Here is a 25,339-nt window from a genome sequence, read left to right on the forward strand (position 1 = left end):
AAAAGAGTTTGTAGATAATTGGTATAGTTTCTTCTCTAAATGTTTGGTACAATTCATCTGTGAAGCCATCTAGGCCTGGTGCTTTATTTTTTGAAGGTTATTTGTTATTGATTCAATTTATTTAATAGATGTAGGCCTATTGAGATTATCTATTTTTCTTTTTGTGAGTTTTACTAGATTATGTCTTTCAAGGAATTGGTTAATCACTCTTTCAAATATCGTACTTATTACCCATATATACTTTCGATATGGTATATTTCACACTTCATTACTTTATATATGTAATTTCTTTTACTCAATTGTGGGGTTCTTGAAGGTACAAACCATGTTTTTAAATTTTGCATCCTTAAGACTTAGCACAATGACTGGACATTTCAATCATTGTTGACTGAAATGAACTGAATTTTTCCAGATTGTCAACTGGGCATGAGCACTATGTCTGAGAGCACCAGAGATATAAGAAGAAGAACATAAGACTATTATTTATATTATAGATTTTACATTTTATAAAGGTTTAATCTACCAAGTTCTTTTAAGTGGTTTATTTCTGTGTAGCATTTTAATGTTGAACTGTAGACAATTTACTGCTTGAGAGAAGGTTGACTGAGAGTGAATCAGGGATATCTGAAGTTAAAAGTTTAATTCAAAGTGATGATGTTTATCATTGAAGGAAGTATTAATAGAATTATAAAAATGTGATTCACCCCTTTCTAAATTTCTGGAAATTATCTGTTGCATAAAACAGAACACACCTGAATAGACACAATAACCATATAACTGGGGCTCTACTGGGGCTAACTGATCATTAAAAATTACAAAACAGGAAGTTAGACTTGTAATTTAAACTTCTGCTTAGTCTTTGGCTGTAATTAAATATTATGTTCAGGACAAAGAATGAGCTGGAGGGTCTCTTCAATCTCTGCTGTGATCTGCTAACTGCTATTGTTTAATTGAGGTACCTTGTGTTCCCCAAAGGCTGAGCCACAAGCTGCTCTCTCCAGACGCTGTGTTTAGATTCCTTGTGAGCCCTCAAGTGCTGCATCCGCTGAGACTGGGTGTTGCATTTCATTGATGTGTTCAGCCTCTTTTGGTCAGATAAACCAAAGCATAAACATCGTGCTGACAAACCCGGGTCACAGAGTGGTTTTTGGTCGCTGAACTGCCCAAGTAGATTATTAGGGGAACAACATTTTAGCAGCAACAGCAAGTTGTTTATATGATATCTGATCCCAGACATTTTGCATGTCTTTAACACGATATGAATCTATTTTTGAGATTGGTAATGATTATGGTAAACAACTAGATTTCCTTGTGAAGTTGACTCATGTTATTTTTCATAGAATTTATCACATTATTTATCTGTATTTCTTCCCTGTGGTCTGTGAAGTTAGCTTTTGTATAATAGGGTGTGTGTATTTATTTACAAGAAAATTACTCTATGTGTTAAAATAATGCTTAACTTTGTTTTCTTCCTATTATTAGTGTGTTCTATATTGGTTGGTACCAGACTAAAATGTGTATAATCCTTCAGTAAAAAGGCTAAATGTTATAATGTATAAATTCTGATGTAAGTTTGATGGTTAAATTGGTTATTTATGTTGTGTATAAGGTTTGCAAGGCTACTTAACCAGTTTGATTCTTGATTTCCATCACTATAAAGCGTATAAAACTGTATGCCACATTTTTAAAGGCGAAAAGATCATTGGTTTTTTTCATGTAAAATGCCTGGTACCAAGGGTTTCATTGCTGTTAAACATATACTTCTACAGGCAGAGGTTTTTACTGTCATGAAAAAGATTTTCTTAGCAGTATGCAACATCTCCCAGTGCTATGGCATATTTTGACAGAGACCACGTGTGCTACTTTTCTTCTGTATAATTGAGCCGTGTAATTGAGCCGTGTCGAGGAAACATCACAATATAATGGCCTTTGTGAATTTATTTTGAAACTTAAAACTGGCATATTTTTGGTATGTTTTATTGTTTTTAGTGATGTTGCCTTCTAGAACCTTAACTATTTTACATAAACTGATAAGAGCAGTGCATTATTTGTTCTCAAAAAGAATGTACCTAATTGTGTTAATATAAGACTAAGAGGACTAATGAAGTGTTCCTAAAATAGCAGTGTGGAGACCTAACAGCGATTATTTTTGTATTTCAAGACTTGAATTATTTCCACTTCCATAGAATAAAATTTCTGTTCCCCTCTTGAGCATCACTACTTGAACAACTTGCAGGCCTCTGAAACCCAGCCCACTCAAAACTCACCAAAACTAAATTGGTTTATTTTTTGCCTTTGCCTCCATGCCCTGCAAACCTATTGCTCTTCTGCATGTTCTGTCTTTGTTAATGGCCTCAGCAGCCACACGCTTCTCCCAAACTACACGTCCTCAAAGTCCCTGTGGGTGTATCTTTCTCCTTCTAAAAAAGCATTATATTAAACTTGCCTTCAAATCCTGATGGTTTTTTCTTTCTCAAATGTGGCCCCTCCTCTCAATCTTCTGGTTCAGGCCACATGCTTACCATAATGCCTCTGGGCCATTACAGCAGCATCCTGAATGTTCTACCCTCCACACCACATTGTGATTCTAAAAACACAGATGTGATCATATCACTTCCCTGGGCAAAACATCTGCTGCCTCTTGATTCTCCACTACATAGGACAGTGGTTTACAAGTTACAGGTTGCAGGCTTTTAATTAGTAGTGAATTCAAATTAGTGAATTACATTCAGCTATTAAAATATAATGGAAAAGAAGATAATAGAGTGTATCACATTTGGTAAAGACATTGTTCTGTGAAACTCTGTTCTACTTGTATTTTTCTATATAAACGTGCATGTGTTTTGGTACCGTTTCATGATGCAAAATATACTTCTGACCAAGGGTAATAGTCTTGAAAGTTTGAAAACCATCAGAATGGAGGATAAATTAAAACTTTTTATCAGGGCATAGAGTTTCTTTTATAATCTTCCCAAGTTACATTTCTATAGTGGCTATAGTCTCTAGCCACCTCCTTGGAGAAGCCTGTTCCTATTTCCACTTCAAGAACTCACTGTATTTCCCTGGCATGAACTTTGCCTTTATTCAAGCTATCTTGTCTAAATGAACTACCAGTTCTTACACTTTTTGGTCTCAGGATCTGCTTAAATTCTTAAAAAGTATTGAATACCCCTTAGGAGCTTTGTTTAAGTGGACTATAAACTACATTTATCAACATGCAACATACAAGAAATTAAAATGGAGAATTTTAATAAATATGTATTAATATTAAAAATAATAATGAATCCATTAAATGTTAACCTAAGTGATACATTTTTGTGAAAAAAATCTGTATTTTCCAAAACAAAACAAAATTAGAAGAGTGACATTGCTTTATATTTTTGCACATCTCTTTAATGTCTGAATTAATAGAAGACAGATTCTCACATCTGCTTCTGTGTTCTCTCTATTGCTATGTGTTGTTTTGGTTGAAGGATATAAAGAAAATTCAGCCTCTAATGAATATGTACTTGGAAAAGGAATGAGTATTTTGATTACATTTTCAGATTATTTTGTAGATATTCTTCTTTAATACTACACCAAAACTCAACAAGTGATAGTTCCTTAAATGTTAGTTGCAATGAGTCTGATACCCTACCAACTAACTTTTCATAGTCTATGACATTAAAATCTATTCAAAAGTCTCCTTTGCACCTTGAATGGATCTTTTACCCATGCATGAATTTGCAATATCATGTGTTGGTCATTTGAAGCATATTGCTTCCCTGAATAATATGTGAATCTTCTAAATGTTCACTCATTTCATTATACATAAAAAATTACATTGGTTAATATCACCACCAATTGCATCAAATAAGTCTTTAAATATTGGGAAGCCTTCAAGCTTACTATGGCAGATACAAGTTTTGCAAAATTCTAATTTTTACTTACAGGCTGTAATTTTAGGATTGGAATCCAATAATATCAGCTGTTTTCCTTGACATGTTATACAACTGAATTAAGGTTTCATGGGACAGTAACCACAGCTTGTGATACGTTTGAATTACTGTAGTTTGTCAGTGATTCTTTCAAGTAAATATAGTGTTTTTTGAAAAAAGCACAACTCAAACAATCACACAAGTGTTTTTCCTTGAAACAAGCATTGAACTGCGGGAAGCAGATGTCTACTTCCTCTTTTCTTTGCACAGAATATTAAACAGTCACGTACTGAAAGGTCAATATTGTTAAAAATTAATAATTTTTACTATTTTATCAAAGATTTGCCTAAATAACGCTGCTTTTTTTTTTTTTTTTAATTTTACTGCAAGTACCTGGCATTGAAGAACACCACTACAGGTACAATTTGGTGCCACTACTGTCTTGACTTGTGCTTAGGCACCAGCAGTTTTACCCACCTTTTCTTTTGCACCATCAGTGCAAATGTCAACATAGGGAAAAAGGCAAATAAGGAGTTAGCATTATTATGAAATAGTCTTCCTATGGGCCTTTTATCTGGGTCCTCTGAAAAGATCTTGCTGACACCCAGGAGCTGTTGTTTACACTTTGAGAACTACTGACCTGAAGTATCTTCCCTAAACCTATTTTGTGCTTGGAAAATTTGTATTCAGACTTAAAGATCAGGCTCAACTGTTACATACTTTGTGAAGATTACTGAAGCTCCCCAGATTAATTTGTTACTACTTCTCTGAGTTTCTGTATATTGTAGTCCCTATCATATTTCTCTTTGTCCATTAGGTGCTCCTATTATGGACTGAGTTTTATTTCTGTACCACCCAACAAATGCCTGGTAGATGCTCAGGATTTCTTAAGGAGCAGAAGCCTGTATCCGCTCATTATACATTCTGGCTTTTGTTATTCTCCCCCAAGTCTACCATGGGGTCAGAAGGGGAATAATTACTGCCTGAGGCAAGTAATTTTCTGAGGCAAGCAGGGACGTTTTACCAACATGTCCTTAGTGCTACTTCCACAAGTATCAGAAAACACTGACAGGATGCTTAGGGTCCCAGTGTTATATTGACATTGTGACATGAATGCAGATAGCACCAAAAAAGCTTCTGTTCAATAAGTGTGTGAATAATTCCCCTGTATTCTTTAGTCCAAACCTTGATATAGGTCAAAGGGTCATTTTAGGTAACTCCACCCTAACTGAAGATGTCCTTGGATCTCCTAGTTCTCAGATAATTTTCATGGGAATTAATTGAAGTTTTAGTTCTTATTTTTATTCCAGAAACGTTTGCTTAGCATTTACTATGTGCCAGGTGCTCAGCATTCAAAGGTAGGCAGGGCATGAATTCTACTTTCAAAGCAGAGTAACAGGGAGAGCAACAGGAGAAAGGCATTGAATTTGGTTCTCAGATTTATACTGCTTTTATTTTCTGTATTTTGAAATTTGGAAGTTAAGTGAGTTTTCTTGTTTCTTTGTTTTTATGTGTATGCTTTATGAATGAATGCTTAGATTGTAAGTGTTGTCATAGATATTTCCGTTGTAAATGTCCTCCTCCTCCTGTGTTTAAAACAGTGTTGAGTTTTTTTTGGAAATCTGAGTTTCAGAGTAAGGCTTCTAGAATTTAAAAACTCACCTTAACATATTATTTGCAAAAATATATCATAGTATCTCAGCACTGATTTTTAAACTTTATATTAGATTCAGGCTTTTTAGAGGATACAAAAAAAATGTACTTCTTTAAGTGTAGTATTTCTTTTTTAAAAAACTGCCTTTACTTCCATTTTGAGTTATACAAACAATGCTAAGTTTGTATAACTTTATGTAGAAAGTGAAAAAAAAATCGTTGCTTGTCCAAAGAGTTTACTATTTTTTGAATGAGACAGAACAAGCTTCAAAGATGTTTGTATAAACCCAAGTGAGAATTTTGACTGAGAGTATCTCAACTACAAATTGTAGTTTTTCCCCAAGATTTAGAAGAGAGGAGACCACAAGTAGTAGAAGACACAAAACAGACACAGCAGAACTTTTGGCTTTGCTCTTTACATGTAAGGATCTATTTCTAAAATCAGTCCTTATGTATTTTTATCTAGATCATGTTTTGCTGATGTGATGATTAATTTTAATTTTATACATCAACTTGGCTAGGCCACTATACCCAGAAATTTGGTCAAACACCAGTCTAAATATCACTGTAAGCGTATTTTTTAGATTAGATCAGCATTTAAATTAATAGATTTAGCGTAAAGCAGGTTTACCCTCCATAATATAGGTAAGGTTTATCAATCAGTTGAAGGCTAAGGCTGAGATCTCCGAGGAAAAGAGGATTTGCCTTCAGATTCAAGCTGCAGCATCAATTCTTTTCTGGGTCTCCAGCTTTTCATTCTTTTGTGCAGATTTTGGACTTCCCAGCCTCCATAACCATGAGAGCAAATTCATTAAAATAAACTATTTCTACATACCCTATTTGCTTTCTGGAAAGCACCAATAGGGTACAGGGAGCTTGCCCATGTATTGGGTCTTATGTTAGCCCAAGGAAGAAGATGCTGCCTTCCTCTCCGCTAGTCCTTGACACTGCCAGGCTTAGGCTCTTGGAAGTCATAATAATGTATCATTTTCAGATGACAATGCAGATTTCAAAGCACTTGCACATTTGTGCATGATCAACTATTTCTATAGAAGTATTCAGAAACAGTGAGGACTAGGGACCCATGGGAAAAATAAAATTTGTTGAAGTACATGGATCCAGGTAGAAAGGAAGCGACTGGTGGAGGAAGCAACAGAAGAGAGAAGATTGGGAAAGCTCTGTCATGTGCTGAATTGTGGTGTACCTCACCCCCAAATTCATATGGTGAAGCCCTAACCCTCAGTGCCAGAATGTTAACTGTATTTGGAGATAAGGTCTTTAAACAGGAGATTAAGTTAAAATGAGGTAATCACGGGGGACCCTAATCCAGTTTGACTGATATCCTTATAAGAAGAGTAATTTTGACATACAGTGAGGCATCAAAGCCCCCCACACCGAGGAAAGACCTTGTGAGGGCACAGCAAGAAGGTAGTTATCTGCAAGCCAAGGGGAGAGGCCTCAGGAGAAATCAAACCTGCTAACACCTTGATCTTGGACTTCTAGCCTTCAGAATCATGAGAAAATCATTTTACATTGTTTAATCTATCCAGTCTGTGGTGTATTGTTATGATAGCCCTAGCAAAGGAATACAGGCATCAAGGGTGAATATTGATCATTTTTCAACTTTACTTACAGTAGACACAATTCCGGTTTATTAAACATTTCTGTTTACCCAGGAACCAAGTGAGTGGTTCTCAAGAACTACCCTATCACTACCCCAGATAGGCTACACTGACTGGTCTCTGGGGCCAGGGTGATTATTGCTATTTGCATTAAGCAAGGAGAAGACTCTTCCATGTCTCCCAAGGGCCCAATAGCAATGCACTTCTGTGTCTGAGGGTGCTCCTACCTTAGTCCATGCTGATCCACAACTGCAGCTCCAGAAATGTCTCGTAAGCGCATGTAACCAGTGAGCCATACATTACAGGGCACTTCACACAGCCCAGTGATTTTTCAGTCTAATATTTCCCAGGCCATTTTTTTCCCTTGTCTGGAAAATGCAGTTACTGATGTCTGGGTTTAAACAGCTAAATAGATTTGTAAAATTTTAAAAAATAAACTAATTTTAAAGATTATTAATTATAAGATGATATAATACAACAATAAAAAATGCACTAGCAAGTGATTCTTTATTGTTTTGATGCTTTGCCATTTTAATAGCAATAATTATATAATAATAATATTGTAGCTAACACTTAGTGTTTACTGTGTGCCAAACACTATTCTAACCTCATTACAAGATGTTAAATTTGAAATATGTTGACATAGACTGTCTCATTTAATTCTTGTAACAAAGATGTGAGTTAGGTAAGGAAGGAATTATTCCCATTTTGCAGATGAGAAAGCTGAGTAACAAAGTTCACTTTTTTTTAGTCAAGGTTACCCTTCTAGTAAATGGCAGAGTTTGAAGCATAATTTAAGTCTTCAGATTCCTAAGTTAGTGCTTTTTGCAAAACAACTCTCTTATAAATGACATCAAATATATAGATAATTAAGAGTAAGAGAGCGTGCCTTTTTTTTTTTTTTTTTTTTTTTTTTTTTTTGCCTGTTTGGGTTCTAAACAAAGAAATGTGAGACTCGGTAAGGTGAGAAAAATGGCATTTGCCTCCCTAAGGATAACTAACATTTAGCCCTTGTGGGAAGAACTGAGGGTGAAGAATGGAGTCCAAGAAGCACAATGTTTCTAACACCAGGAGCTGTGTGGATTGGGGATCAGAAGGAAGCTGAGCTGGAACTCAAGATGCCTAAAAAGCAAGAAGGGAATATGAAGCCAGTACAAGAATAATAAAGAAAGTATAAAGTTACATCTGAACAAATCAAAAAACCTATAAAGGGAACCAAGATATAATGTGAAACAAAACACTAAGAAAACCTTTTCTTTCATTTTTTAATTTGTAAGGTGAATTCAATTTATAGAAGGCAAAATATGTTAAAAAAGAAAAGTTGTGCCTTTGAGAGACACAAGAAAGTGCATAACATATGTCTGTGGAAAATCCGAGGCTTCAACATACATCAGCGTGTCCTTTAAGATATAAATTATGTTGGTTTCTATACTCAGATTTCATTCCTAGCGATAGCAAAAGCCAAGTGTGAGGGAAGAATTTAGAGATAAACATGGTAGAGAAGGAAATAAAGGTCACTTTTTACATCCAGCAATTTCAGCCATCCTTCCCTCCCTAAAAACAAAACTGAACAAATACGAGAAATTTAAGATTGTTACTGCAGCCAAAGGGCAGTTGAGTAAACAGAAATATATCTTACAGTTTGTTTCCAAAAGTTAAAAATATTATCATAATTCCTTTTGGTGATTTCAGTATCTCAGGTAGGATAGAATCAACCCTATCCATAAAGATATTTAGGAAGCAAAGTAGCATTATTGCTTAACTAATACCTTGACTAACTAATTAAGCCTTCAGAAAAAGAAGACAGTGAGATTTTTCTGATTATCATCACTCCGTAATTACTAGTATTTTCCATAACCTAGGCAACTCGGCTGTCTAAGAAACAAAACCCAGCTGAAACTGAACCTTCTAAAGTTTTCCTTCTACAACTTTTTAAGGCCCAGAGCAGGATCCCTGTCATACTAAAGTCTCTCCTGGATGTCTGGAAAAAGTCTTATAGTCTGGGAGACATTCCAAAATATGTGCAGTGACCATTGCCACAGGCGTGAACTTCTTAATGCATTTTGCAGAAATCTCCTCCACAATGAAATTGATTACTGTCTGAAAGGATTTTTTGCCCTTTTCAAAATAGCAAGCAGCTAGAATATGCTTTTCTTATGTTTTATTACATCCTTAAGTATCTCATGTGGACTGAATGTGACTGGAGAAAGTTACCAGTCTGAATCTGATATACAATGTCTAGTTCAAACCAATTTTTTTACATTGATGGGTCAGATGAACAGCAAAAGGAAAAACTCTGGATGTTTGAAGACTAGACATACAAAATTGTACACTGATTACTAAAACTTGGGTTTCTGCACAGTTTTCGTGCTCAGAAACTGAAATAAGATCAGAGAATAAATGTGAAGAAATGGATTTTCAAGGAACAGGTGGAAATTGAAAAGAAAATGGAACCTGGAGTTTTGTGAGTGTGTCTGTCTGCCTTATGAGAATGACATTTATGAGGATGGAGGAGGGTTGGAGGGTTTGTTGTAATGCTTTTACATAACCAAGATCAAATTGTTCAAGTTCTTTAATGCTATCTATTTGTTGTATTTAGCAAAGGAATGAATTTGTAGCTAATAGGCAGTAGTTTGGTTTTTATTCACCTAATACAAATAATTTTAGGAGAGCTGTCACTAGGCTTGTTGTAATGTCAAACGAAAAGTCTGATAAATCAGAAAAAAGGACATACAGGGAATATATTGCAATTGCAATAATAGCAAAAACAGAACAGAAAGGACGTCTGTTATCAGATTGCTAATTCTTGATTTTGTAGCAGTTTCCATATTTTGCTAGAAGTTGGAAAATTGCTCAGTCCCTGGTATCAATCACACCTCAGCTAGACAGCAGATTGAGGCTAGTCACTGCTGCTGGAAGATTTCTTCCTGACAATGATTCATATGAGCCAATTGTCAGGAGTTTTGAAGTTCTTAAATAGGAGTTGATGTATATCTTTTACTGTTGTGCAATCACTGAACATATTTCATATGATGGAAAATAGCTTTGCAGAAAAATTAACCTATTCCTTATCTTTAAACAAGATTGCCTTCAAAAATTATCAACTCATTCACGAGCATTACATTTTCTGAGCTTTTCACATTTCATATATGTATATATGCGTGTGTGTGTGTGTGTGTGTGTGTGTGTGTGTGTGTGGCAAAATTCTTAATCTTATGGTGCACAGGTCACCACAGGAGAAGGTGTGATATGTCATTTAAAAAGCCCAAACCTTTCACATTGTATTGTCACAAGGAACTAAAAGCAAGGCAAATAAGTATTTTCAACTTATGGTCTTACAAATTATTTCTTAAATATCACAAACTGATTTTGGTATATCACAAGGAAAGATCAGATAATTCTAATCCATGCTGAACATGTGATTTTGAAACAGAAACAGTAAAGATGAAAGGTGAAAGCTCCCACAGTAGGACCAGTATTGGAAGGGAGAGAGAGTCCTTTTTGACCGATGTACTCTCGCCTTACCTGTCTTTTGCTGTGAAATCATGGTCTTTTAGCACAGGAGCGAATCTTAGAGATCATCGTATAGTCAAACATCTTTTTTTTGTAGATGAAGGAAACTAAGGACTGGAAAGGTGAACTCAGTTGCCCAGGTCAAAGAGCTACTTGGAGGAAGAAAATCTGAAGTGGGTTTGCAGCCTTCTAAGTCCAGTGTTCTTTCTTCTCTTCCCACATACTGTTTCTTCAACTGAACTCTTACTCTGAGCAACAGGAGAGCAGCAGCAGTAATAACTCCAGCACCATCAGGGCCGGGCCACAGTTGATTTTTAGAGGAGGCTCCTTGCACACAAACCAACTTTGCTTCAGGCCAATAGACCTAGAAATTACAAGTTGATCTTGCTTTACTCTATATGTGCTTCAGAAATGACTTCTTTGCAGAAACTGCATTGGCATGGTTAATTAAAAAGCATTGTTAGAAGAGGGCACAGGGGGAGTGGCATTCTGGGTGCTGGTAGTGTTCTGTTTCTTGGTCTAGATATGGGTTACACGGGAACATTCAGTTTGTGGAAATTGTGTGAGGTGTGTATTTCTGGATATTTCAACAAAAAGTTAAACAAAACTTACAGAACAATTATGAATCCATTGTTTAAAAAAAAAAGCATATTGGTGGCCGGGCATGGTGGCTCACACCTGTAATCCCAGCACCTTGGGAGGCCGAGGTGGGCGGATCATGAGATCGGGAGGCCGAGGTGGGCAGATCATGAGATCAGGAGTTCGAGACCAGATTGGCCAACATGGTGAAACCCCTTCTCTACTGAAAATACAAAAGATTAACCAGGCGTGTTGGTGGGTGCCTGTCATCCCAACTACTCGGGAGACTGAGGTGGGAGCATCAGTTGAACCTGTGAGGTGGAGATTGCATGAGCAGAGACGATGTCACTGCACTCCAGCCTGGGCAACAGAGCAAGACTCTGTCTCAAAAAAAAAAAAAAAAAAAAGCATATTGGCATCAGAGAAATTAAATACCACTAGAAATGATTCTGCAAGCACATTTTAACAATTTTTAAACAAAATTTTAAACAAAAACAGCCATCATTATCTGGCAAGAGTTTTACTGTAAAGCAAATTTAATCTACTCCTTCAGGTAGAAACGTTTTCCTGGTGCTGTGGTCTTCTTCATACTGTGTAACTGCTGAAGGAATCACTTAAAAATAAAAGCTGTTATATGCTTCTTACATCTTTAGACAATGGGAATTATTCTAAATTAAAGCTGACAGAAAGCATTTTTTTCTATTCTTCTTTTGAATTTGTGATGTATATCTAACGACTTGAGAAATTGATTTTGAACTTTCATGGTAACCTGTTATAATTCTTATGGAGGAAAATAAAACATAGAAGTTGGTCTGGTTGGGCAATATGTTGTCCTACTTGTTTATTGCTATTAACAAAGGAAAATTTGGATACATATATGTACATATGTACATATATACACATACAAACACCTCATTCCCCCCCCCACACACACACAAATACTTGGCATACAGTGAATATATTTTACCACTAAAGCTGTACTAAACGTAATTAGATATGTTTGGGATAAGTCAGAAGCATTTTAGAATCTTATAGTATCTGAATTATTATATACTATAGTTAATATCCTATAGCTATAAAAATGACTGGGAACAAGCTAGGATATAAATTTAAACGTAAATGCATAGGAGTGTGGATATAGAAAGATTGCTGAAAAAATTAATATTTATAAATCAGCCATTTTTTCAAATAGTAACACTGAGAGAATGAGAAAATACCTGCAATTAGAACATTTTAAATTAGTCCTTTCCTTCTACAGCTGCCAGTGAAGGGCATATTGATCAGAGAAAGGACCAAATAGACAAAAATGCAGAAAGCAGATCTATGGTGTAAAGTGCCAGAGTAATTGATCCTTACCTAGTAAATATTCACATATCTTAATATAAGTTAATACTGTTAGGAAACAGACCAATTTCATAAACAACATGCAACTATTTGGAAATTTCAATTGTAGGTACTCAACAAATATCAAGTAAGCACATTTAAACCTAAAGATGAATGTTTGTATATTTTAGTGGAACACTTTAGTATTGGTTCTGACTGTAATAATCCTGGCCAATATGTGTAGACTGTTTTAGTAGTCATTGTTTCCAAGCTGATTGGGCAGACACCATGTCTATCACTCTTTTGAACAGCAACTTGAATCCTCTTGGCTTTTGGAACATATAAAATAACAATGTTCTCCAGAAATGCTGCCATATGGTAGCTTCTCTTTGGAATGCAAACTTAAATTCTTGATTATAAGTTGTATGCGCATTTGCCCCAGCATCCACATGCACAGGTCTTTATGGGCGTCAAATAAGGTATGCTTGCTGGGAAATAGAATGATTTTTGAATGCATAAGAACCCAAAGAGGATGACATAAACTTAGTGAAGTTTTCAAGCTCCAGTCTTTCTTATGTATGTATATTTTAAATTAAGAAGCAATCCAAAAGTTGAAAATCGGGGTAATCGGAGGCACTTAATTTTATCAGAGAAAAAATTGGGAGATAAAACTTTGGAAGATGTCAGAGCAAAAATTGGAAGGTAAAAAAATGAGATAGGGGAATAGCAAAATAAATTTTTTTAAGGTAAAACTATAAAATTTCCCCTCAAATTGTACACATTGGTTGGACTCAATAGTCATCTTCTCTTACTGGAACTAACTAAGAGTTAGCCCCTGTGATTGCTTACGAGACAGAGCCAGGTAACCGATTCATCAGAAACCTAGCTGTGGAACCACTGTGTGAATCTTTATGCCCTGCGGCTTAATTTGAATTTTAAGCAGATTTGGCTCTTATAAATCCTAAAGAGTTATAAAACCTTGAGTTATTTTCTTGAAAATGTCTGATAATTCAATTTATAATTTATGTTTAATACTTTAAAAAAAAGAAAGAAAGAAAGAAAGAAAGGGACCAGATGAGGAGGAGCACAAACCTGCAGACATATATTTTTCAAACCTGCTGTCAAGGAAATCAGAGTCATAAGAGAACTTGAACAAAATCAAGAAATTTACCATTTAGTTATAAAATTAGATGCAACATTCCATATCTCATCCAAATATAATCTCTTAATCTATTGGGAAATCATATTCAAGAGTGGCTTCTCCATTGAAGGTATAATTCCCTTGGAAGATTCACATGTGTTTTATACAGTTCATCCCTAAAAATGTTTAAAGACACCTCTGTGTAAAATTTGAAGCACTTGACTCCCCTATCAGTGACTGTATCTGAGGCATGGTCTACCATAGTAGTGATTACACTGCACATTAACCAGTGAGTATTGATCTATTTCTTCCTGAAAAAATTTCCCTCCCCATTTAAAAATAAGCAGAAATAAAAACCTGGCTTCCTCATTTGTGATGGGTGCTAAAGTCATGACTAGATAAAAGACTTCAATTTATCAGTTTACATGTGAAGCCAAAAACTACTTGTTTATCTCTTAAATTCGAAAGGTTACTCAGAAACACTCAAGGCCAAATTGGAGAAAAATGGTTAATTCCTTTTAGTAAATGTTTCTTTCTTATAAATGGAATTTAACTCCTTGGGCAAATGTAACATTCTTTTTACCTCTGTGATTGCTAAAGTTTCTTTAGGGTAAATGTAGAGAAGAAATGGGAGTAGAGGGAATACACACACACGTATGCGCACACACACACACACACAGACGCTGCAACCACACAAAGCACAAAACATTTGTTGAATACGTCTGTGACCTTTGCTTATGTTCAGATTTCAACGTCAAGATAAGCCAAGTTTCCCACCTAGATATTTTCCCTCTGTAACTGGATATGTATCTAGACATTTACTATCATAATGGATTCTGGAAATGACATTAAAATTTCATTTCACTACCAGCCAAGCAAATTTCGGATTTTTAAAAAATTAGGTCATTTACAAGCTTTGCAAGAATCTCACTTTATTAATTGGGGTGACACATTTATAGTTATTGGTTACAAACACAATGGAATCTTTCTTAATAAAACAATGTTCTGACTATAATTATAGTCCATAAGCACTATCAGCCATTTAGTGGCATTTAAGATGCTCTCACTTTCTTCAGCCTCTTTACACCTCCCTCTTAGAGCATCACTACTATCCCTTGAAATATGGAAAGGTGGAGAGGTCTTTCTGAGCTTGGGCACTTCCACTGTTATTTTGCTGCTGGTCCCTGTCCCTATGAGGAGCAGCAGCACTAAAAAGCTACTTTCAGAGATCCAAAACAGACATGGCTCGTGGAAAGCCATGTCTTGGTATGGTTGGGGCCTGTCAACCAATTGTGTTCAGTCCTTTACTCTCAGAGATATTTAAAAGCTCCTACTGCCTCCTTTTGTGTAGCGGTAAGTGAAGATTCAATGGGACAAGGCTCTAAATGGACTGGAGGCCTCTTTTCCATTAGAGATGTGTTTCCTCATAGACTTTTGGCTTCACGCTTTATTTTCTTCTGCTCACTGCCTCTTATTCGATCATTTGTTTTTTCTGTTCTCAAACTCTCTTTCTTCTCCTTCTCCTAATTTTGTTTCTGAAAATTTAGCCTATATTTTAGAATCTACTATATACCAGGTAGTGTTCTACTCTCTCCTTACTTTTTAAACTACAGCCTATCAACTAAAGTTTGTTCTATGGTTGACTTCCTCTCAGGAAAAAGACTGAGAAGAATAGACAAAACTTTGTAAAGAAATGTGTAGGATGGTGGTGGGAGAGAAATCACAATGAGTGCATTTGGAAAAATACAGGTAGTTTATGTATTTTTTTTTCTACCTGTCTTCATATGTTTGTGATCGTATTTTAAACTAGCATGGTTAACGGCTGTGTCTTTCCTGAATTATTAGATGCTAGTCTTATAGTGAATAACATTCTGTATTTGTTCAGCATATTTTAGATAATGAGACAGGAAAAATTTCTGTAGTATGTTTATTCCTGCTAAAATAGATTATGGTCTATAGAATCTGGTTATCTGCTATTTAAAATGTTTCCTACATGTTTGAGGGTTTCAAAAGCGTCCTTTTTACTTGTGAAATTTAATTCTATTTTCTAGACATAATCTCAGTGTTATATCATTACAGAGAGTACTTTAGTGAACAGTCAACGTGAAGAGAGTAAAAGAAGGACACTGGTATATTGAGCCAGATGCTTAAGAAAAGTAATTAATAAGAAAATAGCTCTGTAGCCCAATGAGAATTAAATAATGAGATTGATAGAAACTAAATAATTGGATGGTTTGGGTTTGGATTATGTACATGAAGATTTTTTAAAAGTGAAAGAATTGTGTTCTTTGCTATACTGGTAAAATTAAAATTAATGAGTAAGGGTAAGGAGGACTGAGGAATTTAGGTAATTTGTGGTTTCACTGTAACAAGGTGAAGAAGACAACTTTTGGAAAGTTTTTTGTTGGCAGAATCTGATTTGCACTAATATGATGTTATTTACAATATTTATCCCACTTAAGTGAGTATTTGCATATTTTACTGTAGAAACATGGGGGTTTGTGGCATATGATATATACAAAATATTACCTTTATAAATTCTAAAAAAATCTGAATTCTGAAATATATGTGGCTCCAAGGACTTCAGTTAAGGAATCTGAATTCTGAAATATATGTGGCTCCGAGGACTTCAGTTAAGGAATTGCGGACTTGCGTATCTATTGACTATTGGGAGGAAAACTTTAAGAGGTATTATGAGTGAGCTATAACCTCCTCTTTAATAGGAAGAGTCAGGAACTGTTGTCTAAAGTGGTTAAAGCAAGAAGTAAAAGTATAAGCATATAATATAGTGTTATGGATCAGAATATCTAAAGAGAAATTTTTTAAAAATTTCTTTTTGAAGTAGAGGTAAAGAGGGTTGGAGCAGGAGACTTGTTTCTCACCATACCTTCTTCAAAACTATGAACTGTTATCATGTGCATGCATTATTAATACTTTAGTTTTAAAAATTAAATTATTTCAACAAACTTGACTTGAGTTTATATAATGTGCTAGGCATGGTATCTGGAAGTGTAAAAATTGAAACCTTTGTCAGGGCACAATGTCTCATGCCTGTAATCCCAGTGCTTTGGGAGGCTGAGGTGGGAGAATTGCTTGAGCCCAGGAATTCAAGACCAGTCTGGGCAACAAAGTAAGATCTCATCTCTACAAAAAATAAAAAACAAAACAAAACTAACTGGGCATGGTGACATGTACCCCTGGTCCCAGCTGTTCAGGAAGCTGATGTGAGAAGATTGCTTGAACCCAAGAGGTCGAGGCTGCAGTGAGCTGAGATTGCATCACTGCGCTCCAGTATCACTGCGCTCCAGCTTGGGTGACAGAGGAATACCGTGTCTTAAGAAAACAAAAGAAAAAAAATGAAGCTCTCAAGAATTCTAATATGTAAAATAGACTTGCAAACAATGAGGCTTGATACAAAATAGTAAGTGATAATTTTTATAGCATTATATAGAGAGAAGAAAGTGACTACCGTTTTCCAACTAAGAGAGTGTACATCTAGATGTGTATGAGGGCAATGGGCCTGGTGACCTGTGGGTGAGGGAGGAGGAATGTCAGTCAAGGGAGCCTTCACAGAGGTGCTGGACCTTTTTAGAACGCAAAAGCCCCAATCTGAGAGGCGTCAGAGGGAGACAGAAACAAGGGTGAAGATGTAGAAAAGTTCTTGATGGAGAGCACTTTTCCATGCCCTCCCTATAGCTACAGAAAACCAGGCTGTAGCTCCTTTAATTCAAATCTGGCTTCCCCAGTAAACAAGAAGCTATTTGGATGTTTTGCTTTGTTTTTCCTGAAGGGTGACAGTAGAGGGTGGGAAAGGTACATTTTACATAGGAGATTTATATCTTAATTCTACTTTCAAAATAGAAGACCTTGAGAAAATACACATGAGCAGGGAATTTCTTAAAAGAAATTCAGTTTAAAGCCAGCTTTTTCTAGATTACAAGTAAACTGTGTAGAGTATGGGAAACATGGCTCATCTGGCCAGGGTTCTAAAGTAGGCAAACTAACTAAATCTCACAGGAGGTCTTCAAGGAGAGTCCTAAACCCAGAATTCTTTGCATTAATCCAGCCTAAATATTTTAAGGACATGAACAAATATGATAAGGTCATTGAAGAGAAAGGGTTGTTTGCTTCCATACCCATTTTGGCAGCTATAGCAGCTGTGGTATGTCTTCAAACACTCAGATTATAGGTTAAACCCTAAAGTTGAGCCTTTGAGTTTCAGGGCTAGATAGGAGTTTCTTGAAATACCAGGCTTTTGATATAACAGAACTTGTGGCATAGGAGCTGTTTACAAAACGGTTATAATGGGGAGCAATCAGATACATTATGAATAAATACAATATACGAAGAGTTAATATTAAAAATATGGAGAATGGGGGAAAAACTCGAAAAAGAGCTCAACAATCAACGCTTCAAGTGCATTAGAGTTAAGAGTGCACATGGGGGAGGCAGTGAGGCCTCTGACAGGTGGTAGGGGAAGTAAGTTGACAGATGAGCTTTATATTTCTTGAAAATTTTCTCTTTATCTCAGTTCACAGAGGCGGATGGGAAAGGAACAGATGTCAGAAACAGCAGTGCTTCTCAGGGAAGATTAAATGGTAGAGGAAATGGAGATCGCATTACCAAATAAGATGGGAAGGGAAAGCAGTGTGTTTAAGTAGAACTAGACAGAATGACCAGGTGGAATTTGGATTTGAAGTTTGAGGGGATATCATGTTAAAGCAGTAAACATCAAGCTATCACAGTCTGACCTGTTGAGATTCCATTAATTGATAACGATGATGAGTGCTTATTTGTTAATAAAATCGTGCCATAAAGGATAGGCATATTAAAGTTTTCATTTAAAAATACATATATTATTTGACTTCAGAATTGTTAAGAACTTGAAGTATTCTTACAACATATTAGAAAGAACTAAGGTTGAGGAAGATTTGGGATTATGTGAGAGTTGATTGTATCACATCATGTTACTTTTCATTCAATTTTCTCCTTCATCCCTCTTCCCTTCTCCCCTTTTCCTTCTTCATTTTTTCTCCTTATAGGGACATGTGGAGGTATGGGAACTCAGACGCAGTATTCAAAGAAAAAGAATGTATTATTAAGGAACTTGGTCACATTATTATTATAAAAGTATACATTCACTAAGAAAACATTTACTTAAGAAAAGTACTCAATTAGATTTCTGGTCTATGTATAAAAGATCTTCTCAACCAAAAACAACTTGATGCTGGAATTTAGAAAACCTGAGCTCTAGTTCTACCCTATCCCTAGTTAGCCCTATGACTTCAGACAAATTATATGCCCTCTTTGGCTCTCAGTTTCTTCAACTGTAAAGAAGAGCTTAGATCATGTCTACAATATATATGTTCTTAATTATTTGAATGCTGTAGTCTAGATGGTGATCGTAATTCAAGCAAATGCCATTCACTTTAACAATGTACAGGGAAGAGATGGAAGAAATGGTTCCAAGAGCAGAAAACTATCTTGGTAAAGGAATTCCTACATTTTTATCTATTCATTCGACTAATACTAAGTAAACATCTGCTGTGATTTCCTATGCCTGGGAATGCGTTTCTTCCAGATATCCATGTTGCTTATTCCCTTGCATCCTTTAGGGCTTCCTTCCAGTGTGGTCATCTGATGAGGACTTCCTTCTTTCCTATTTAAAATTATGTGCATGCACACACCACACTGTCTCTCTGTCTCGCTCTCTCTCTCGCTCTCTCTCTCTCTTTCTCTCTCCCCGCCCCCGAATTCTGGGACTCCCCATTCCTCTTTCTGTGATTTATTTTTCCCAATAACACTAATTGCTTTCTAATATTCTAAAAGTTACCTATTTATTTTATTATTTAAATCCCCCATTTGAAATTAAGATAAAGACAAGAACTTTGTAGGGTTTGTTCATTGCATATAATAGAGTTTATCACATAGTAAGCCCTCAGTAACAGAGTTCAAGTCTTGATCATCAAGTAGCTGAGGAATTCTAGGCTGATTGTGAGTATATTATTTCAATGGGAATAGATAAGAAAACTAGGAAAGTCAGAGATAGTAATGGATTCACAATTCTGATTATCTTTTTTTAAAAATTTATTTATTTGTTTATTTTTTTGAGACGGAGTCTCGCTCTGTCGCCCACGCTGGAGTGCAGTGGCCGGATCTCAGCTCACTGCAAGCTCCGCCTCCCGGGTTCACGCTATTCTCCTGCCTCTGCCTCCCGGGACTACCGGCGCCTGCCACCTCACCCGGCTAGTTTTTTGTATTTTTTTTAGTAGAGACGGGGTTTCACCGTGTTAGCCAGGATGGTCTCGATCTGCTGACCTCGTGATCCGCCCGTCTCGGCCTCCCAAAGTGCTGGGATTACAGGCTTGAGCCACCGCGCCCGGCCACAATTCTGATTTTCAAACATCTTGAGCGACAGGATCTTTGTTTCTGATAAAAACTCATGTAGAAGCCACATGTGAAGAGTTAAGTGCAGACTTGGTCTGAGTGAAGCAGGTGAAAGAAATATGGCCATTTGCTTTAGCTAGAATCACCACCTAAACTATGGTATTCACATCATCAAGAATGTACACGATGGATATATGATCCAAGCTCTTGCTTTTCTCCTGCCTCTTCAAGGTGGTCCCTGAAGAAATTCTGAACAGATTTTCTCAAAGTTGCCTAATATCAAAAATTACTTGGAACACTGGTTAAAACACAGATTCCCTGGCTTTGCCCCTGGAAAGTAAAGGAAATATACCAAGAAGTAGGCGAAGAGGCCAAGGTTTGCATCAAGGAAGGTGATTATAGAGAACAAGGAAACGCAAGCATTGGGAGGCCGGATAAAGAGAAAGGTTAGCAAGAGGACAGGGGTCTACTTAGTAAAGTCATTTCAATGGTGGTCAGTCACTTACACTTGTCTCCCACATAAGAAGAAAAAATTGGATCCTGGTTTGGGCTGAGAATTGGATATGTTTAAAAAGAGAAAAACAAAGCCATATTTAGGGGTTTGTTTTGTTGAATTTTATTATTGACAATGGCGCCAAAGAACCAACATACAACCACTTGAACTAAATAGAACATTAACAGAGTTCTAAACATTCAAACATATGATGAAGGGAAAATTCCACTAGTCAAAGATCTCAGAAGAGATATCTCACTCATTCACTGAAAACTTGTACACAAACAAAATCTAGAAAAAGATGTATGTACGTTTCTTGTCCTTTCCTATTATCAGTTTCTTTTTAAATGTTTTTAAGTGTTATTTTGTTTTTGACACATAGTAATTGTACATAGTTGTGGGGTGCAATGTGATGTTTCCATACATGTATACATTGTGTAATGTTCAAATCAGGCTAATTAGCATATCCATCACCTCAAACATTTATCCTTTCTTTATGGTGGGAACATTCAAAATCCTCTTTCTAGCTATTTTTAAGTATACAGTACAATATTGTTAACTATAGTCACCCTACTGTGCAATACAGTACCAAAACTTATTCCTCCTAACTGTAACTTTTTACCTATTGACGGATCTCTTCCCATCCTACCCCCAACCCTACCTCTCCAGTCTCTAGTATCAGTTTCTTTCTTTTTTTTTTTTACTATCAGCAAAACCTCATCAAATTATCTCATTTAATGGTACCACCTCTCCAGACATATCTGCAGGTACCATTGTATATCCATTCTGTCATAAAATATCCCATATATCCTATAAATTTTCACCCATTAGTCTTTATAGTTTCTTACATTCATTGAAAAAAAACTTCTCTGAGAGCATCATATCCTCAAAACAATCTCAAATAGAGGGTACTTTTGTCCCCATTACTCCATCTCCTCTTGGATGTCTCAGACTCCTCAGCATCAAAACATCCAAACTGAATCTCATGGCTCCCACTGAACCCATGACTTGTCTTTATCTATTGTTCCCTGTCTTAGTGAACAGCACCTCCATGTCCAATCCATCATTCAATCTCTGTTAGTTTTACCTCCTCAATAGTTTTTAAATGCATATACTCTTCTACTCTCCAACCACTTTAGCCCAAGAAACCACTGGCTCCTTCTTTGATTATTATAAGGGCTTCACACTTGTTCTGTCTACATATGGCCATTCTGTAAGTCTTCTCTAAGTGTAGCTGTCATCCATCACTTTCTTGATATTCCCACTGCCACAATCCCATTGTACCACTTTATCTGGGCCATTGGAGCAGCCAACACTCCAGTTACCTTAGTCTCTGCCATCTTCTACCTACACTATATTTTCATACCAGCTTAATCTCCATAAAGCATACATGTGTCCCAACTGCTTTGCTGCTTACTGAATTTAATCCAAACTTCTTAGTTTAGCATTCTCTTCACCAGTAATACCTTCTCCATATACCTATGCCTACCCAAATCCTGCCCAACATGCAAGACTCCTGTGGGTTTTCCTGACCTCCCTGCAGCCTGATAGGCTGTTCTGCTATTAGAACTCACAACACAGACTTAATTTTCTTGTGAGCAGTGTCTTACCACATTTATATTAGCAGACACACCTTGCACTGCCCCTTTCATATAGTGAATCCTCAATACACTTAATGAATTTTAGTACATTTTAATTTTATTTGAATAGTTTTTTAGACTTTGAGTTTCAGAAAAAGGCTGAATTACTGAATTCATTTTAGTATTGTGAAAATCAAATGGAAACCACCCCACATATGAAAACATAGCTGTACTCTATTTGTTTTATTTCAAAGTGAGCCAGGTCCTTTTACCACCAGAGAGGAAGAAAGAGGATTAAGCTGAAATTAATGTTTTGATGAAGATGAGGCAGATGGTAAATTGACCCAAGGGAAGCAAAAAAAATCAACTTGCCACATGTTAGCAACAGAGACTTCATGATTGATGTTCAGCGACTTGGAAATTTTCTCCAGGGCAAACTGCATTTTCACTGCTTACTTACATACATTTTGAGGCATAGATTAATTTCAAAACAAGAACTTAAAGCTAGGAGGAACCTCAGACATCAGCTTAGTTTGTGGTTTTCAAACTTTTCACTCTCCTTTTTTGGTTTAAACATTAGAACCCTTTATTCAATCAAAATCTTCCATGAAATTCCATTGTATAAAATAAATAAAACCAGAGTTGTCTTGGTTAAAGCAGGGTGTGAGCCCAGGATCCAGCCGTCCTGCCTTGCGGCTCTACAGCTTCCATGGTGGCCCCTGAAGCATAACAAGAGAATCTCTAGAAGGCTGGTCATCTCAGTTTGAAAACCAAGGATCTGTTCTTCCCTTTCATTTCTTACAAGTGAAAACAGGTTCAGAGAAGTGACATGACATGCCCAGTGATAGAGTCAGGACTAGGACTCAGGTTTCCTGCCATGCAATCCAGTATTGTCCTCCTATTCCTCTTTGCTATTTTCTTTGGTGGTATGTCCCTCCTCTTCCTTCTTTTCTTCTTCCTTTTTTTTGAGACAGAGTCTTGCTCTGTCACCAGACTGGAGTGCAGTCGTGCTATCTCAGCTTACTGCAACCTCTGTCTCCTGGGTTCAAGTGATTCTCCCTCTTCAGACTCCCGAGCAGCTGGGATTATAGGCGCACACCACCATGCCTGGCTAATTTTTGTATTTTTAGTAGAGATGGGGTTTCACCATGTTGGCCAGGATGGTCTCGATCTCTTGACCTCATGATCCACCTGCCTCAGCCTCCCAAAGTGCTGGGATTGCAGGCATGAGCCACTGCACCCGACTGTCCCTCCTTCTAATGACCTCAATTTAGTCTTCACTTTTCCCCAGTGTTAGCACATATGATCCAAAAGGCCTTCTGAATTTCTATGAGTATTTTGATAGCTTCTATTCTCAACTCTTTAGTAACTACTACCAAATGGCCACTTTTTTTTTTTTTTGCCATAACTCTGTCTCTTAAGATACTACCATATTTTCCCTATAAAAATGCATTAACAAGTTGGTAACATGTTGACAGGAAGTTCTAAGAAATCTGTTTCATTCCAGCCTTCAGGGAATGTAGACAAATAAAGGGAAATAAAAAGAAACAGCTAAGAATTCTATTTTGAGGCCAGAATAGACAAGATTAAAAAGAGGGGAGATAAACAGGATTTTGAAAATATGAGAACTAAATTACTCACCTCTTATAATATTAGAAGTGGAACTTAGAACAAGCTTTATCAACTTCATTTTTCCCAAAGTGAAAAATACTTCATTTTAAGGGAACACCTTTTATGAAAAGAGCTCAATAATAGAAAAGTTTTTTTTTAGTTTTTATCTTTAACTCCAACATCTATAGTGGGTGTGATGGCTCTTGCCTGTAATCCCAGCATTTTGGAAGGCCAACGGGGGAGGATCACTTGAGCCAAGAGTTCGAGACCAGCTTAGGTAACATGGTGAAACCCCGTCTCTACAAAAAATACAAAATATTAGCCAGGCATGATGATGTGCCTGTAGTCCTAGCTACTCAGGAGGCTGAGGTGGGAAGAGCTCTTGAGCCCAGATCAAGCTTACAGTGAGGTGTGATCATGTCACTGCACTTCAGCCTGGTGACCGAGCAAGACCCTGTCCCAAAAAATAAATACAAAAAATTCCAACATCTTATCTCATCATTCAGAGAAAACCTCTTTTAAACATCTTTCAGTGTAAATGCATGAATTATATTATATATGATATATATATGAATTATATACATAAATAGAAGTATGCTATTCATGCCATTCTACAATTTGATTCTTTCAGTCAAGAAAACTCTTGGTGCTCTTTCCACCAAATATAGATTTATTACTCTCTTTTATAGTTACACAATATACTTTTGTATGAATTTATTGTAATTTATTTAACCAGCATCCTATGAATTTAGTTTCTAGTTTTTAACTATTTTTTATTGCTGTAACAAACATCACTATGAACATATAATTGCATCCAATAATCACCTCAGGATAAATTCATAGAAAAGAAAGTGCTGGGTCAACAGATATCTTCATTTTAAATTAAAATATCTCTAATATTTATTGTAAATAAAAACTTTAAACAAGACAGAACACAGACAAGTATGAAAGTCTCCTCCAACCCCCAGCTGTTATGCCAGTCTCCAAAAGAAACCTGGTATAGACTTCAGACCTTTAGTTCAGTATAAAACTATAAACATAGATACTTTTTAAAAAGATAGTAGATTACAGAGTACATACTAAACTATAACTTATTTTTTAACCAAATAATGGATTCTGACCAAATGTCCACGTCAGGACATATTGTACTAGCTCATTTCTTTTTTGGACTTCAGAGTATTTCATGCATAGATGAAAGGAAGCAAAATGTGGTGGCTAAGAGCATGGGCCCTGGAGCCTGCTCCCTGCCACCAGGTATATGACCTTAAGTGTAAGTCGCGCTGTGCGTTACTCTATATATTTTTAAACTTCGATGATAAATACCTACTTCATTACTTCCATTATTATTGGAAGAATTAAATGACTAAATACATGGGAAACGCTCAGAACAATAAGCGCTCAACAAATATTAACTATTATTAATATGTGGCATAATTTTTTAGCTAGTCCCCAGTTGATGGGCTTTTATTTTCAGTTTTTCAACAATAATGATGCAAGTCATATTTCATATATGTCCATTT

General features: G+C 36.3%; 1 protein-coding gene and 1 long non-coding RNA gene across 22 annotated transcripts in view; both read left to right on the top strand.

Moving 5' to 3' along the window:
- Positions 1 to 25,339, top strand: part of DNM3 (dynamin 3) — a 562,992-nt gene that overhangs the window by 353,897 nt on the left and 183,756 nt on the right. The window lies entirely within an intron of this gene.
- Positions 11,293 to 11,521, top strand: LOC135966532 (uncharacterized). The gene is made up of 2 exons (XR_010579868.2): positions 11,293 to 11,412; positions 11,443 to 11,521. It is a non-coding gene; the product is annotated as an uncharacterized lncRNA (long non-coding RNA).

This window comes from Macaca fascicularis, chromosome 1 (assembly GCF_037993035.2).
Source record: "Macaca fascicularis isolate 582-1 chromosome 1, T2T-MFA8v1.1".
NCBI classification, from domain to species: Eukaryota; Metazoa; Chordata; class Mammalia; order Primates; family Cercopithecidae; genus Macaca; species Macaca fascicularis.